The sequence below is a fragment of the Gadus morhua genome, chromosome 9, assembly GCF_902167405.1.
Source record: "Gadus morhua chromosome 9, gadMor3.0, whole genome shotgun sequence".
In the NCBI taxonomy this organism is placed as follows: domain Eukaryota; kingdom Metazoa; phylum Chordata; class Actinopteri; order Gadiformes; family Gadidae; genus Gadus; species Gadus morhua.
The window spans coordinates 5,024,658-5,038,203 of record NC_044056.1 but is presented as its reverse complement, the minus strand read 5'-3'; the positions used below and the strand labels follow the sequence as shown (position 1 = coordinate 5,038,203).

General features: G+C 46.8%; 1 protein-coding gene across 1 annotated transcript in view; it reads right to left on the bottom strand.

The window, feature by feature from the left end:
- The window catches only part of lingo1a (leucine rich repeat and Ig domain containing 1a), a 97,443-nt gene extending 93,737 nt beyond the window's left edge, over positions 1–3,706 (bottom strand). The window contains exon 1 of the mRNA XM_030366914.1: positions 3,181–3,706. The gene's annotated coding sequence lies outside the window, so the exon portion shown is untranslated. The remainder of the gene's footprint in view (positions 1–3,180) is intronic.
- Between the last annotated feature and the right edge of the window lie 9,840 nt (positions 3,707–13,546).

The following is a 13,546-nucleotide window of genomic DNA, read 5'->3' as shown; positions in this document are numbered from 1 at the left end:
CTTTCATTATTCTCCCAGTCTACTCTGTTATCACGGCTGCACCTCTGAAATGGGAAATGTGATAAATATTGATGTTCCTTACAGGAAAACCCGGCCAGGCATGTGCAAGCGACGGGCCTGGCCTATCTATCACATGGTGGTCGTTTGCTGAGCATGGATTTATGTATCAACTGAACCTTGCTTTGCCCAGTGGCCAAGGTTTGCAAAGAAGACCGGCTTGCCCCGGACCCATTTCTGAGGCCCGTTTGCATCTACTCAATCTTCCTCTGCTTTATATCAGCATCTAGGGCTGATGTCTTGTGTCTTTCACTGCTTACATTCTCTCCATCTCTCTTGCTAGCTCTGCCTATCTTATTCTTTCTCTCTCTCTCTCTCTCTCTCTCTCTATCTAGCTCTCTCGGTCTCTCTCCATCTAGCTCTCTCGGTCTCTCTCCATCTAGCTCTCTCGGTCTCTCTCCATCTAGCTCTCTCGGTCTCTCTCCATCTAGCTCTCTCGGTCTCTCTCCATCTAGCTCTCTTGGTCTCTCTCCATCTAGCTCTCTTGGTCTCTCTCCATCTAGCTCTCTTGGTCTCTCTCCATCTAGCTCTCTCGCACTCTCTTGTTCGCTCTCTTTCTATCTATCTCTCCAGCTTATTTCTCTCTCTCTAGCTTTCTCCCTCTCTGACTATCTCTCCCATATATATATATATATATATATATATATATATATATATATATATATATATATATATATATATATATATATATATGTATATATATATATATATTTATATTTTCTGGCTTCCACTGCCTTTATGAAAACAACGCTATTTCTCCCTCTATCCCTGTCCCTCTTCATAACAACCTCACTCACCCCTCTCCCTTTCGAACAATTTCTCTTCCTGCCAGACTCCCTGTAGAGTCCACGGAGACAAAAGAGAGAGAGAGAGAGAGGAGATGAACGCAGAATTAATAAGAAGACATCAGCAAAGATGAAAGGGAGAGATGCTCATCCAGGGATACAGAGGACCAGAAATAGCGAGGCCAACTTTGTCTCGTGATTTTAGCTTCAATCTCCGACTGACAGCGTGTAACCCCGTGCAATCCCGGCAGAGACCAATCACATGCCACATCACCACATTTCATCACCCGCCTGCTTGTGAAATTGTCTGCAAATATAATAAAATAAAAAGATAGGCGAATCAAAGGCAATATTTTGCAACCACGCAGGGCGTTGATTAGCCTTTACAAGCCATGTCAAAATGGACCCCCTGCTGGCAAGCGAGCGGGTTCACTCAGATGTATGCTGGGTGGATCAGCCTACCAGCCCACTCAGCGGACTGTCACCAGTAAGACCAGCTCACAGGACTAGCTGGTGCTGCAGGGATCTGGAATCAAACAATGGACTGCTCTTTGATTCCTTGCAGCATACATGGAGAACGTTAGACTTTGAAGCCTGATCCTCTAGCTCCATCGGGTTATCCAGAAATCGAGTCGCAATCCTGGTGGATTTTAGCTGTGACAGGTTTTCAACCCGTCAACCCAATGTCTCATCTTGATTGTCGTGATTACGAAATTGTTTGTTTTTTTATGTTGACTTGGATGGTGGACTTACTGATACTTATTACTCAGATCTCTATGGGAATCATCAGATTAAAAAAATAGGTGATGATTGATTGATTGGTTGTGATGTCACCAGAGGGTCTATTTTTGACCTTCCTTGTAATGGCTAATCAACATCCCATCCGGTGGTAAAGTACTTCCTCTATTTCCCAACCAATATATCAACATTGCAAAAAACAAGTGAATACCCATGCATGCATTGACCTTCCCATTCATAATCAGTGCTTAACTAGAAGCACTTCTTCCCCGGCCACTTCCAACCATCCCAGCATCGATCCACCGGAGCAGCCCCAGAATGCCAGTGCAAAGCGAAGATTGTGCCATCTAGAAATCGGGAGGCCTCCCTTCGTGCATCCTGTAAAAAACAGCCCAGTTCCAACATCAGCCGCGTCAGTCAGGTGTGGCTCCCTGTCCCTGAAGACCCAGTGGGACTGACACCCCAGCAGGAGGGCGAGCTGCAAGCCTAAGCAACACAGGGGTGGACGAAATGGAGGCATGGAAGAAGGTGCCTTGGGACACCCATCGATGTGTAGCGGGTACAAAACGCGGGGAGAAGGTAGTTGCGGTATACTCCGGTTAAAATTAAGTGAGGCGTGACATTTATAATGTCTCGCGGTGACGCATAGGTACACCACGAACTGAACAGATCACATCCTCCCGTTGCTAATTCTTAGCTCAGACAGCCTTGTCCATACTAATAAACATGTCCCCGACACAATCTTATTACAACCCAGATACAACACACACACGTACGTACGTACACATACAAGGACACAGTAACATGCATTGAACATGAATGTATTCATTTGCATCCACCCAACAACACACACAAAAACAGACGCACACACAGAATCACTTCCAAACCGAATCCGCACGCACACACACACACACACACACACACACACACACACACACACACACACACACACACACACACACACACACACACACACACACACACACACACACACACACGTCAGCAGAATCCACGCTACATGCACACAATGCAAAAAATAGCCTGTCAAAAAAACGACAACACAATTCTCCCCGTCCCCGTTTATTGTGTCAAAGTAGAGCCTTGACTGCTGCTCACCGCTAGCGTCAAGACCGCTGTCCGCACAGGCGATATCATGCAAAGTTCCCTCAGAGGAATCAGGGCTAGAAATAACACTGGATCGATGGCAAGTGGCGGTAAGAGCACGCTCCCCTCCCTCTCTCCTTCAGCCCCGGGTAGCACGCCGGCAGTGTCAGAATAGAATCTCACACATAGTTATTCTCTCTCCTCCTCCTCCTTCTCTATCTCGGACCAAAGCGGCTGCACCGTCCTGAATGGGGAAACTCGTGCAAACCTCCCAACCTTAACTTCACTCCTCCATTCCGTGATGAGCGCACGGTGGCGGCCCACATCTGACACACCATGTTGTGAGGAGTAACAGGGGCGAGGGGGAGGAAAGGGAAGAGCCAGCGTGTCAGCCACACAGACACAGACACAGACACCAACACAGACAGAGAGAGAGGGAGAGAGAGAGAGAGAGAGAGAGAGAGAGGGTGGGATATGGCTGGATTGACATCCTTACCAGAGATGTGACAAAGAGAACACTGTAATCGCTTGTCTCATTCCACGGCGGAGGCTGCTCATTAAATCCAAGATGCTCAGCGCGAGATCGAAGATTCCATGAAGATGCTGAACCACGAAGAGGACGGAAAAAAAGGGTGGGCTTCTTCGCAGGGAGGATTTTGTTGAAGTGTTGTTCAGAAAAATATGTGTGGTGAATATGCACAAGGAGATGGAGAGGGAGGGAGAGAGAGAGAGAGAGAGAGAGAGAGAGAGAGAGCCGGTATCCGAGTCTGAAGCGCTCGCTGAGTCCCTTCCCGTTCAGCCGCAAAACCACATGTGCCCGTGTGCACAGTCACTGCTGGCGCACACACCGAAAAAACACACACACATCCAGTGGCGGAGAGAGAGAGCGAGAGAGAGAGCGAGAGCGAGAGAGACAGAGAGAGAGAGAGAGAGAGAGAGAAGAGAAAGGGAAGCGAAAGAGAGTCTTCTCATTTTTCCTCCGCCAGGCTGAGAGGGAGAGATAGAGAGAGCAGAAGAGAGAGAGGTATACAAGAGAGACAGACACAGAGAGAGGGAGAGAGAGCCAGAGAGCAGGGGAGAGTGGCTGTGGAGGAGGGAGAGATGGAGGGAGGAGCTGCAGTATGTCATAAAGGTAGAAGTAGATGGGAGGGGAGGGGGGGGAGGGCGGGGGGGGGGGGGGGGGAGGGTGAAGGAGGCAGGCATGGAGGGGGCTGTGTTGAGGCTGATCAGTGCAAAACAACACAACATACTAGAACACCACACCACACGGCAGCACACTGCAACACAGCACATGTTAGAAAACGACCCAACCAAACACACCATAATGGAACCCATAACATCTCTGTGATGCAACACGACAATACACAACACAACAAAATGCAGCCAGGCAAGAGATCACAATAGTAAACACATCATACAACACAACGACGACAACAACGCGAACCGGTTCGAACGAACGAGTCTTTAGGACCAACGAACCGAACCGGTTCGTTTCCCTCGTTCGTCTCGTTCACCATTCGATTCACCGGAAACTCGACTGAACGAACGAACGAGTTTCCGGTAGCACTAACTCCACTGAGTCTGACTGACTCAGCTGAGAACCGTGCAATGGCGTGCATTCCATGATGCGATTTACCGCTACCGGAAACCAGGCTGAACGAACAAACGATTCGGGAACGACTCCTCCTCCAGTTCAGTCGAGTTTCCGGTAGCACTGAGTCTGACTGATTCAGCTGAGAACCCTGCAATGGCATGCATTCGATGATGTGATTCACCGCTACCGGAGACTAGGCTGATTCGCGAACCACTCCTCCCAGCTCAGTCGAGTTTCCTGGGAATCGATTCACCGGGAACTCGACTGAACTTGGAGGAGTCGTTCGCGAATCAGCCTAGTCTCCGGTAGCTCGTTTGTTCGTTCAGCCTGGTGTCCGGTAGCGGTAAATCGCATCATGGAATGCACGCCATTGCACGGTTCTCAGCTGAGTCAGTCAGACTCAGTTGAGTTAGTGCTACCGGAAACTCGACTGAACGAACGAACGAACGAACGATTCGCGAACGACTCCTCTTGGCGAACTGAATCACGCGAACTGCGTCACGGAAACAAATCATTAAATCCACCACTACACACACACAACCTGACACAACACAAACAAACAGAACGGCATCCAAACAACACACAGACACACTGCACCGCATCATGAAACAATGTACCATATCTATTTATCTATGTTTTTGCCACGGCACGAGAATGGTGGACGGCTAAATTTAGCAACCGAGGCAGAGGCAAGAACAATTGGGTGTGTTTGTCCACGCTGACAGAGAGTAATAGCTCGGAGGCTAGCACAGAGCCGTATGGTCCAACAATGTTGGAGCATGTCCGAGGAAGATGAAGGAAGAGGAGAGGGGGGGGGGCGGGGGGGGTTCATTCTGCAGGCACATAGCCAAGTAAGCGACTCGACAGAAACAGAAGAGTCTCTCACTGGGATTTGTCTTTCTTGAGCCGCACCTCAGACGCTTTGAGTCGGGGCTCCCACCGTTGGATGTGTCAGAATCGCGAAAAAAAGGCAGAGATAACGGGACGAAGAGCACAAACCCAAACACCAACGGCGTGTTTTCGGCGGCGTGCGGAGAGCCCCTCGCGGTAAGCACTCCATTGTGCTTGGCTGTGTGCATTGTAGAGACGCCATTGGCCGCGCTGCACGGGGAACACAGCGCTGGCTGACGTGACTCATTCTGTGTAATCCTACACTGATGATTCACGCCGCCGCCGAGCCGGCCGGGTGGTCGAGGAGGGAGGGGTGCGGCCTAGCGCGGCCTCCTCTGATAGGATTAAGATGTGCCGGCGTGAACGAGGCCCTCCGCTGTGGCGAGAGGGGCTCCGCGTCCAAGCCTTTCACATGCACACACATGCCAAGACGCACCCACACACATACACAAGACACACGCGCCAATACACACACACACACCAAAAGACACAAGCACACGCACACAAAGACACACACACACACACGCCAATACACACACGCACCAAGAGAAACATGTGTACGCCCTCGAAGACACACACATCAAGGCACACACACGCCAAGACACACGCACCAATACACACACACACGACCACACCGAGACACACGCGCACGGACACAAAGACACACACACACACACCAAGACACACACATCAAGACACACACACACACGCCAAGACACACGGGTACGCACACAAAGATACACACCAACACACACCGACCAAGAGACACACACACACACACACACACACACACACGCTTCTACTTCAGCTAGTAGTTGTTTCATGTCGGTCTGATGCACACACCTTCATATAGAGTGCGACTTTATAGCCTTAAGGTAGTCATTACATACGTTTTAAAAAACATCAAGGACATAAAAACAATAATGTGTTCATCCCTCCATCAGTCTCTCTTCCAACTATTCCTCCATCGTTCAATACTCTTGGTGCGGTTATGAGTCAACGGAATCCAATCATCACTTGACACTTTCATGGTGTGTTTGTATGTTATGATGTAAACAACATTGTTCATAAATGTTTATTTGCTGGTTGGTGTCTGGATGTATTCATAGTACATTTCCTGACGCGATCTCAATGGCAATTGGATGTTATTGTATTCGTAGATTTAGTTATTGTACAATTCTGTTAGGTTGTTTATGTCTTATTTGTAATGCACAGCCCCCAGGAATACTACAGCTGACTACAGCGTTTTCAGCTAATGAGGATCTTTATGAACAAATGGATGTGTGAAAGGGACTGGATCCTGAATGGAGGTTTTTTCTAGTTTAGTCTGCTGTATTTGATATGGATACAATTATATGCCACACAGTTCAGTCCCACAACGCTGCATACGTTCACAATGCAAACCTTGATAGCTGCAAACATGTTCCGCACTCCGACATTAAAGCTGTTTCTCATGACTTGGGGCTTGGTGGCTCGTCTGCTTGAATGTGTTTTAGTTTGGTTTTTCTGAGTCATTCACCGTATCTATAAAACAAGACTTCAGTTTGTAATGCAACCCAGCGTTATATTCAATTATGCTTAAAGAGATGAAGAAGCATTCCATTTGATACCTCTGTTCTCTCCAGAGGGCATGACGTCTCTGTATCTTCCTCTGAATCCAACTTTGACACTTGACCCATATCTTCAGTCTGGGATTCATAAAGTATGACTGTGTCTCTCTGCTCTCAGCCCTGCAGTCTTCTTAGCTCACTGCCCGAAAAACAAGAAATTGAAAAAGAATGAAAATATTAGAACCTACACAATGTGAATCAGAATCCCTAATCTACCCTCCGCACGGAGGTAACCAAACCCATTTATAGTTTATGATCCTCCCACGCACACACACACAGACACGCAAACAAAAACACACACAAACAGTAGCAGCAATCATGCAGGCATACAAACCCAAAGCCAAACAAGCCATTATTCCGGATGACAAACTCCCATACCGTTATATCCGTCTCAATAGTCTGACTCGGTCGAGCCACATGTGCCCGCCTTCATGGCGATCCAACGAGAACACAAACAACTAATTCCTACTCCCAAGGCCACATCATACCCTCCTCCCCCCCCCCCCCCCCCCCCCCCCCCCCCCCCCCCACAACCAAGAAAGAGAGGTAACGGGGTTTGGGGGACGGGTGGGAAAGTTGGAAAACTTCTGGACTACGTCAGAGCCAAACTAGCGGCATTGATGAGGGACGTTTCATATGCAACCGCTGCCCATCGCAGGACAAACAGATGCTCCTGTAGGGCAGCGGGGAGAAGGGCCGGGGAGCTCTGAGCACAGTCGTACACAGCCATGAATTATTAAACAGCACCTCCAGCAAAGCCCTCTGTTTTCGTCCATCCACACGGGAGACTGTCCCAGCTCCCGTTCCCCGGCCAGGCCGATTTGCCGCTGCTGTCCTTATTTAGCATTTGCAGTCGGGTCCCAGGGGGGACGCAGGCAACAATCTGAGTTACCCGCATGACAGCGTCCGCCCCCCCCCCCGAAAAGAGAAGAAACATTTATGAGGGAGGCAATGTTCAACTCTTGAATTTCCCAGCGGAGTTGGACAGCCAGCACAGCAGCATATGCACGCTATGTAGAAAACGAAAGCCATGTAATTGATGTCCATGTTCCTGCAGTGTGCTTTTAATGCACTTAAAAATGCCCAGAAACATAATTGTATTTTTGGCCGAGGCAATTTCTTTTTCGTATTCTCCGGAGACCCGGGGAAACGGAAGCGTGCTGATAGGGGGCTGTGAAGGATGGAGGAAAACCAACAATACGATACAACTCAAACCGGGGGGGCGACATAACCCGTGTGGACAACAAGCATGGCCCGGAGATGAGGCTAAACCAGCGGAACAGGTCATATGCTAAAAAACACCTTGAGTTGTTTCAGTGGGACACAACTCTTACCTGGAACGTTCTGCCTGCTCCTCGGTTGCTCTAGCCTGTCCCACCTTGCATCGACCCGCCTTACCCCACCATTACTCCATAGTTCGTCCGCCGTGCCATTCTGCTGCAATGAGCAAAAACAAACAGCTATTTGTTTTGTAAAAGCGTGTTTTTTGTACAAAACAATATTGCGTTGGAAAAAACGGGCAAAATCAGGAACCCAGGAATAGGCATTGATAAGCCATAGAGTTCGAGCATGGTCCTTCTATTCAGCCAATCATCATCTTCCATCGCCTCTCCATTACTAGTGTTCACGGGGGGCCACCACAGGTAAGGTAAGGCATGCGAGGCAGTCTACCCCGACGGCCACCTTTCCCCCCCCTCCCAAGAAGCTCCCTTCATCCCCTCCTCCCAAGAGATCCCTGAGCATTCGCAGTTCAGCGGTCAAAGCACGGTGCCACGTCATTAATTATTAACCGGGTAGTCATTTAACTGACACATTCATCCAAAGCGACGCACAGTGAATCGTTCTTAGATACATGTCTTGAATAAAATGGCTGGGGTTTGGCATCTTGCTCATGGCACGCCTACAGGAAAACAGTTGGGGCTCAATCCCGGTGCCTTGGAGGCGAGTCACACACTGCAATCCCGCCGCATGTTTAGTAATGTATTTAGGCAGACATTATAGACTAAATTAACCAAACTCTGTATTGGTGTTTTTGGCATGTGGTTACAATTGGTCAATGTCAGTGCTGTTGTGCTGAACTGAATGGTAATTAGGGAAGATCAAATGAGCCATCGTCTAACCTCTGATTACACCAGCAAAGATGATTGACCATAACCAGATAGGCAAAGATGGAATTCTGACAGAAAGTGCATATCCGACTCAATATGAGTCTCTTGATTATACCATATAGGCTGAAGCAGCTGGGAGAGGCTAATCAAAAAAGGTGCTTTTTGTTTGCAAACATCCCATTTTCCGGCTGCAATGGAAATCCCTTATTTATTCTATAATGTTTTCAGACCAATAAATAATAAAACAGCAAAATAATTACAACAGGAGAGACAGAAAATATCTCTGAAGAGCCATTTGCATAGAAATTCATAGATTAATAGAAATTCGAGCCTGCATTTTTCTTGTTTTCCTCACTTTGCCTTTGAGGTTGTGATCCGCTGCGGTGGGGTGTCTTAATTGGTCCAACATTATCTGTGATTATCCCTGACTACTCCTCCGTCCTTCCAAACCACATTTCCCAATGCACCCATTGTAAACTTGCAGGATCTGAATACATTACATGCTATGCACTGAGAGATTTGATATGTCTTGTCACGGTTGCTTCCATTGCCTTATGTATTCAAAAAAGAAATGATGCCATGAACCCTGGTGGATTCATTCATTCAGCTTCCAAACTCCTTGCAGACATCATTGACATTTGGTAAGAATTTCTATTTTCGATGATGCCATTCTCCTCCCTCAGGAAACTAGCATAGCAAAATATTAATCGCGTTTCAAATAGACCCCTTGCAGCACAGAACTGTATACTTCCTTGCTGTCTAGAAAAGTCGATATTGTACTAGATTCAGAGGGTGAATAATTCAATGGTTGCCAGGAGCTGTGACTTACTATTAAGCAAGCAGATGCTTTTATCCAAAGGGACTTACTTGGATTCAGATACAGGTCGTTAAGGAGCTGGTAGGGGTTAAGTAGCTTGGTTCAACAATGCCTACCGGTGGACCGCGGACAGGTTTGAACCCGGACCCTTTCAGCTGGGTGTCAAACCCCTTTAGCCAACACACCTCAAGACCTACCAACACGCCACCACCTTTCACCCTGAAGCTGTATTAATTAAAAACATCCAATTCAGGTGACACTATTGTATAAATCTCTTGTTATGCCGATTCGTGGAAGCAGCATCCCGCCCTGGGACCAGGAGACGAGGAGAGGGAGTTGAGCATCATCGGAGAGCATCTGGTCAGCTCTGGTCCCTTCTACTGTAAAATGCATGGTCTTCCTTCACGTGAGCTGGGTGCTCCAGGGAACAGTCCCCGGAACAAGAAGAAGAAAAGCAAGAAAAAGCAAGAAAAACTAGAAGGAGGAGACGTTTTTTCTATTGCAAATAATTTGCCAAAGCAATATCCGAAACAGGTGTGGAAACAGAGAGATATCTCTTTCTCTGGGGAGTCCATCCGTCTCTCTCGCCACGATCCCAAGATTCAAAGCACCCATGTCTCCGTCGTGACAGCAGAACTCCTGGGAACGGGGTGAAGGGGACAGTGGAGTAAGCCTTTGGCACTGTGCATCAGTCTGCCAGTGGCCCAAACATTGACTAGTGTGCCTGGCTGAGTTCCTACCCCGTAAGATGGGCAGTGAAAGTAAACGTTGCATATCTGCTAGCGGCCTCAATGGTCTGTTAGATTGCCACAACTGTGTGAAAATATAACCACAAGTTTCTGAACAAACTCTGGGTGCATTTCATTGCATATTCCCTTCAACATAATGTTCCTGGAGCGTATTGGATGTTATTTGTATTCGTTCAGGGGACTTAAGTCCTCACCTGTCCTCCTCACACCCGTGTTACTGCTGTCCTGCTGTACATGACAGTGTTTTGAAGACATCTACAACACCACTGGGGTAGCCTTATTTAGCAGAAAATAGTTTGTAAACCTTGATGATTTCTACTCCAAAAAAGTGGCAGCATAACTTTCTCTTCATGGACCACTCGTCCAGAGACCAGTTTCACGGTGGAATTGAATGGCGGAAACTTTACAACTAAATATATGACCGACGCCATCATTCACAATGATCATGGGAAATGAGAATGGAGCTTCTTGAGCAAGAATAAAACTATATTGCACCCAAAGTATGGGCGAACCCCCAGATCGTCCATAAAATAAGATTAGAGAGTACTTAATCAATCCCAGGTAGGGAATTTGCCGCAGCAAATGCGGGACAGTAGTAGAAAAAAGAGCAGTATAACTGAAAAATATAAAAAAATTGAGCAATAGCAATTAGCCATTTATTAGCCAAATTATTGAAACTACATTATTTAAACTGTACTCATTTCCCATTGACCATTATACACAGTATAGTGTCTAAATTGTGGTTATAATGACTAAAATGTAAAGTATATGCAATTATTGAAACTATACATTATTATATGTTACACAATTATACATAAAAGTCTGAATGTCTCAAGTATATGCTATATTATTGAGACTATACATCATTATGAAATATACCATTATACATATTTGTGTCAAGTGTCCAGTATATGCCACGTAATTGAGACTATACATGCCTATATCGTACCACTATACATACGACTCTACAGTGACCAGTACGAGCTGCATTATTGAACTATACATTATTTTATGTAAGTTATTACTCAGGTGCCCAGTGACGTCTTGTGTACTCCCCGTGGGGGTAAACAGGTGGGATGGAAGACATGCGGTTAGATACTGGTCTTCAGTTTTATACATTTGAAGAGAACCTTGAGCTTTTGCTGGAAAAATAATGTAACATTCGACTGTCTTCACAATAGAGAGGCTAATTAAACGAAAAGTGTAATTTGTGCCTGCAATTTGAGACTGGATATTCTCCAGCAAAGCTGTAGTACCAATATCATCGATACGGTCCTTGTTTTAGCCAATGGGTGAATATTAAACAATTGGTGAAAGGACACAATATTTCTTGGATGCCACATTGTGTTTGTGATTATTTTCATCTACGGGTAAAATGTGGGTACATGGGATTTTTAAGGGGCTGATGATGACTTTTAATCATGCCATGATGATTTTTGTATATTTTTATCCATGTAATAGGGATTTGCACTACAGAATACAGATGCTATGTTTGGTCAAAATGATGGTAGGCAATAGTGTTAATATATTCTATATTTGCATCCCCATTGAAAAAAAAAGGCCTCAATTTACAACCAACAAATGTACAACCAACACGCGCCGGCAACAATGATTCTGTCGAGATGAAATCCTTCGTGCCGCAGCATCGATCAAATGTGGAAAGACAAAGCCAAATTGTTTTACATCTGTGCTTACTTTAGCATGAGGTCGGGGATTGGCTCAGGCGCCGAACCGAAGACATTAAGGTGTCGTACAGCCTCCAGAGTCATTCTCACCCCGTCAGCCTGCTATCCTCTATCTGGCAATTTGTTTTGCTGGTGTTGCTGCTTCCCCACAGAGAAACTTTCGCAAATTGTTTAGTTTTGCTGCCGACAACGTGGCATCGCGTGACCCCCCGTGACCTGCCATGAATATTTCAGGATGAAAGGGAGAGATGTTTGAAAGATTACAGGGGAGAAAAAGTCACGGTTTGTGCCTGAAAAGTTCAACTGTTGGGTTAGCAGCCGTTACCTTACCCGAGATATGTTGTTTGGCCCGGCTAAATTGTTTTTCCGTGTCTGCTTCGGAACACTGACACACAAAAGTAATCCCACAAGTTCAAAAGTGGACTCAAAACAGAGATGCATAGATTTAGCTGTATATATTCCACAGTCACATTTCAAACTATGAGGAAAAATAAACAGACATGTGCCGTTTGGTCGAAATCAAATTGATGGGTAGAAATTCAGATTAAAAACCGAATTACAAAAATCCAATTAGTGCTTGATTGTTTGTTTGTTTGTACCTGATGGGTAACCAGCCATATACGATGCAATCCGGATGAGATACTACTCATGCAACGCAATCTCATCCCCCTGTCTTCACATCATAATTATTGTCAAGGGTGAAGACCATACACTGAATGCGACAGTGTGTGTGTGTGTGTGTGTGTGTGTGTGTGTGTGTGTGTGTGTGTGTGTGTGTGTGTGTGTGTGTGTGTGTGTGTGTGAGAGATGGGGAGCACTTCAAGGCCAGGTTCTGATGAGTCAGGTCTCAGTTAACACTGTGGTTTTTATGGCAGCGTGACATCAACTTCTGTCAAGGTTATCTTTGTTGGAGAGGGCTGTGGGATGTATTTTCAAGGGGGGGGGGGGCAGCGACACCATATTAGCAGCTTCACTATCCTACCTTCTTTCAAGGGGTATGAGTCTTAGGGAGGTTAAACCCTAATTTAAAGTCACTGTGCGTGAACAAGAGAGCCGGCATGAGCCAATAACGACGTCATCGGAGCCCTCGCGTACGGTTCATATTTTGATTTGTTGTGTGGCGCACCCCTGAAAGGCATTAACTCTGCCAGTACACTGCACAAACTGCCTGCCCCAGTGGACATCACAGCACACCGGGGACAGTAAACGCCGCGGCCAGGCACGGACCGCCAAGCCAACACTGCGTTCTAAAACCCACAAGAGGCTAGGAGAGACGGGGTTCGGACTAGTGAGGTCTGGGAGGGAAGGCCGTGCTAACCTGAAGCTTGGACGTTAGCTAACATTACAACGCTGACAGCAGGCAGGCCAAAACAGTGTGGGACAAACCCCCTCCCTCCCTGAGTGTGAT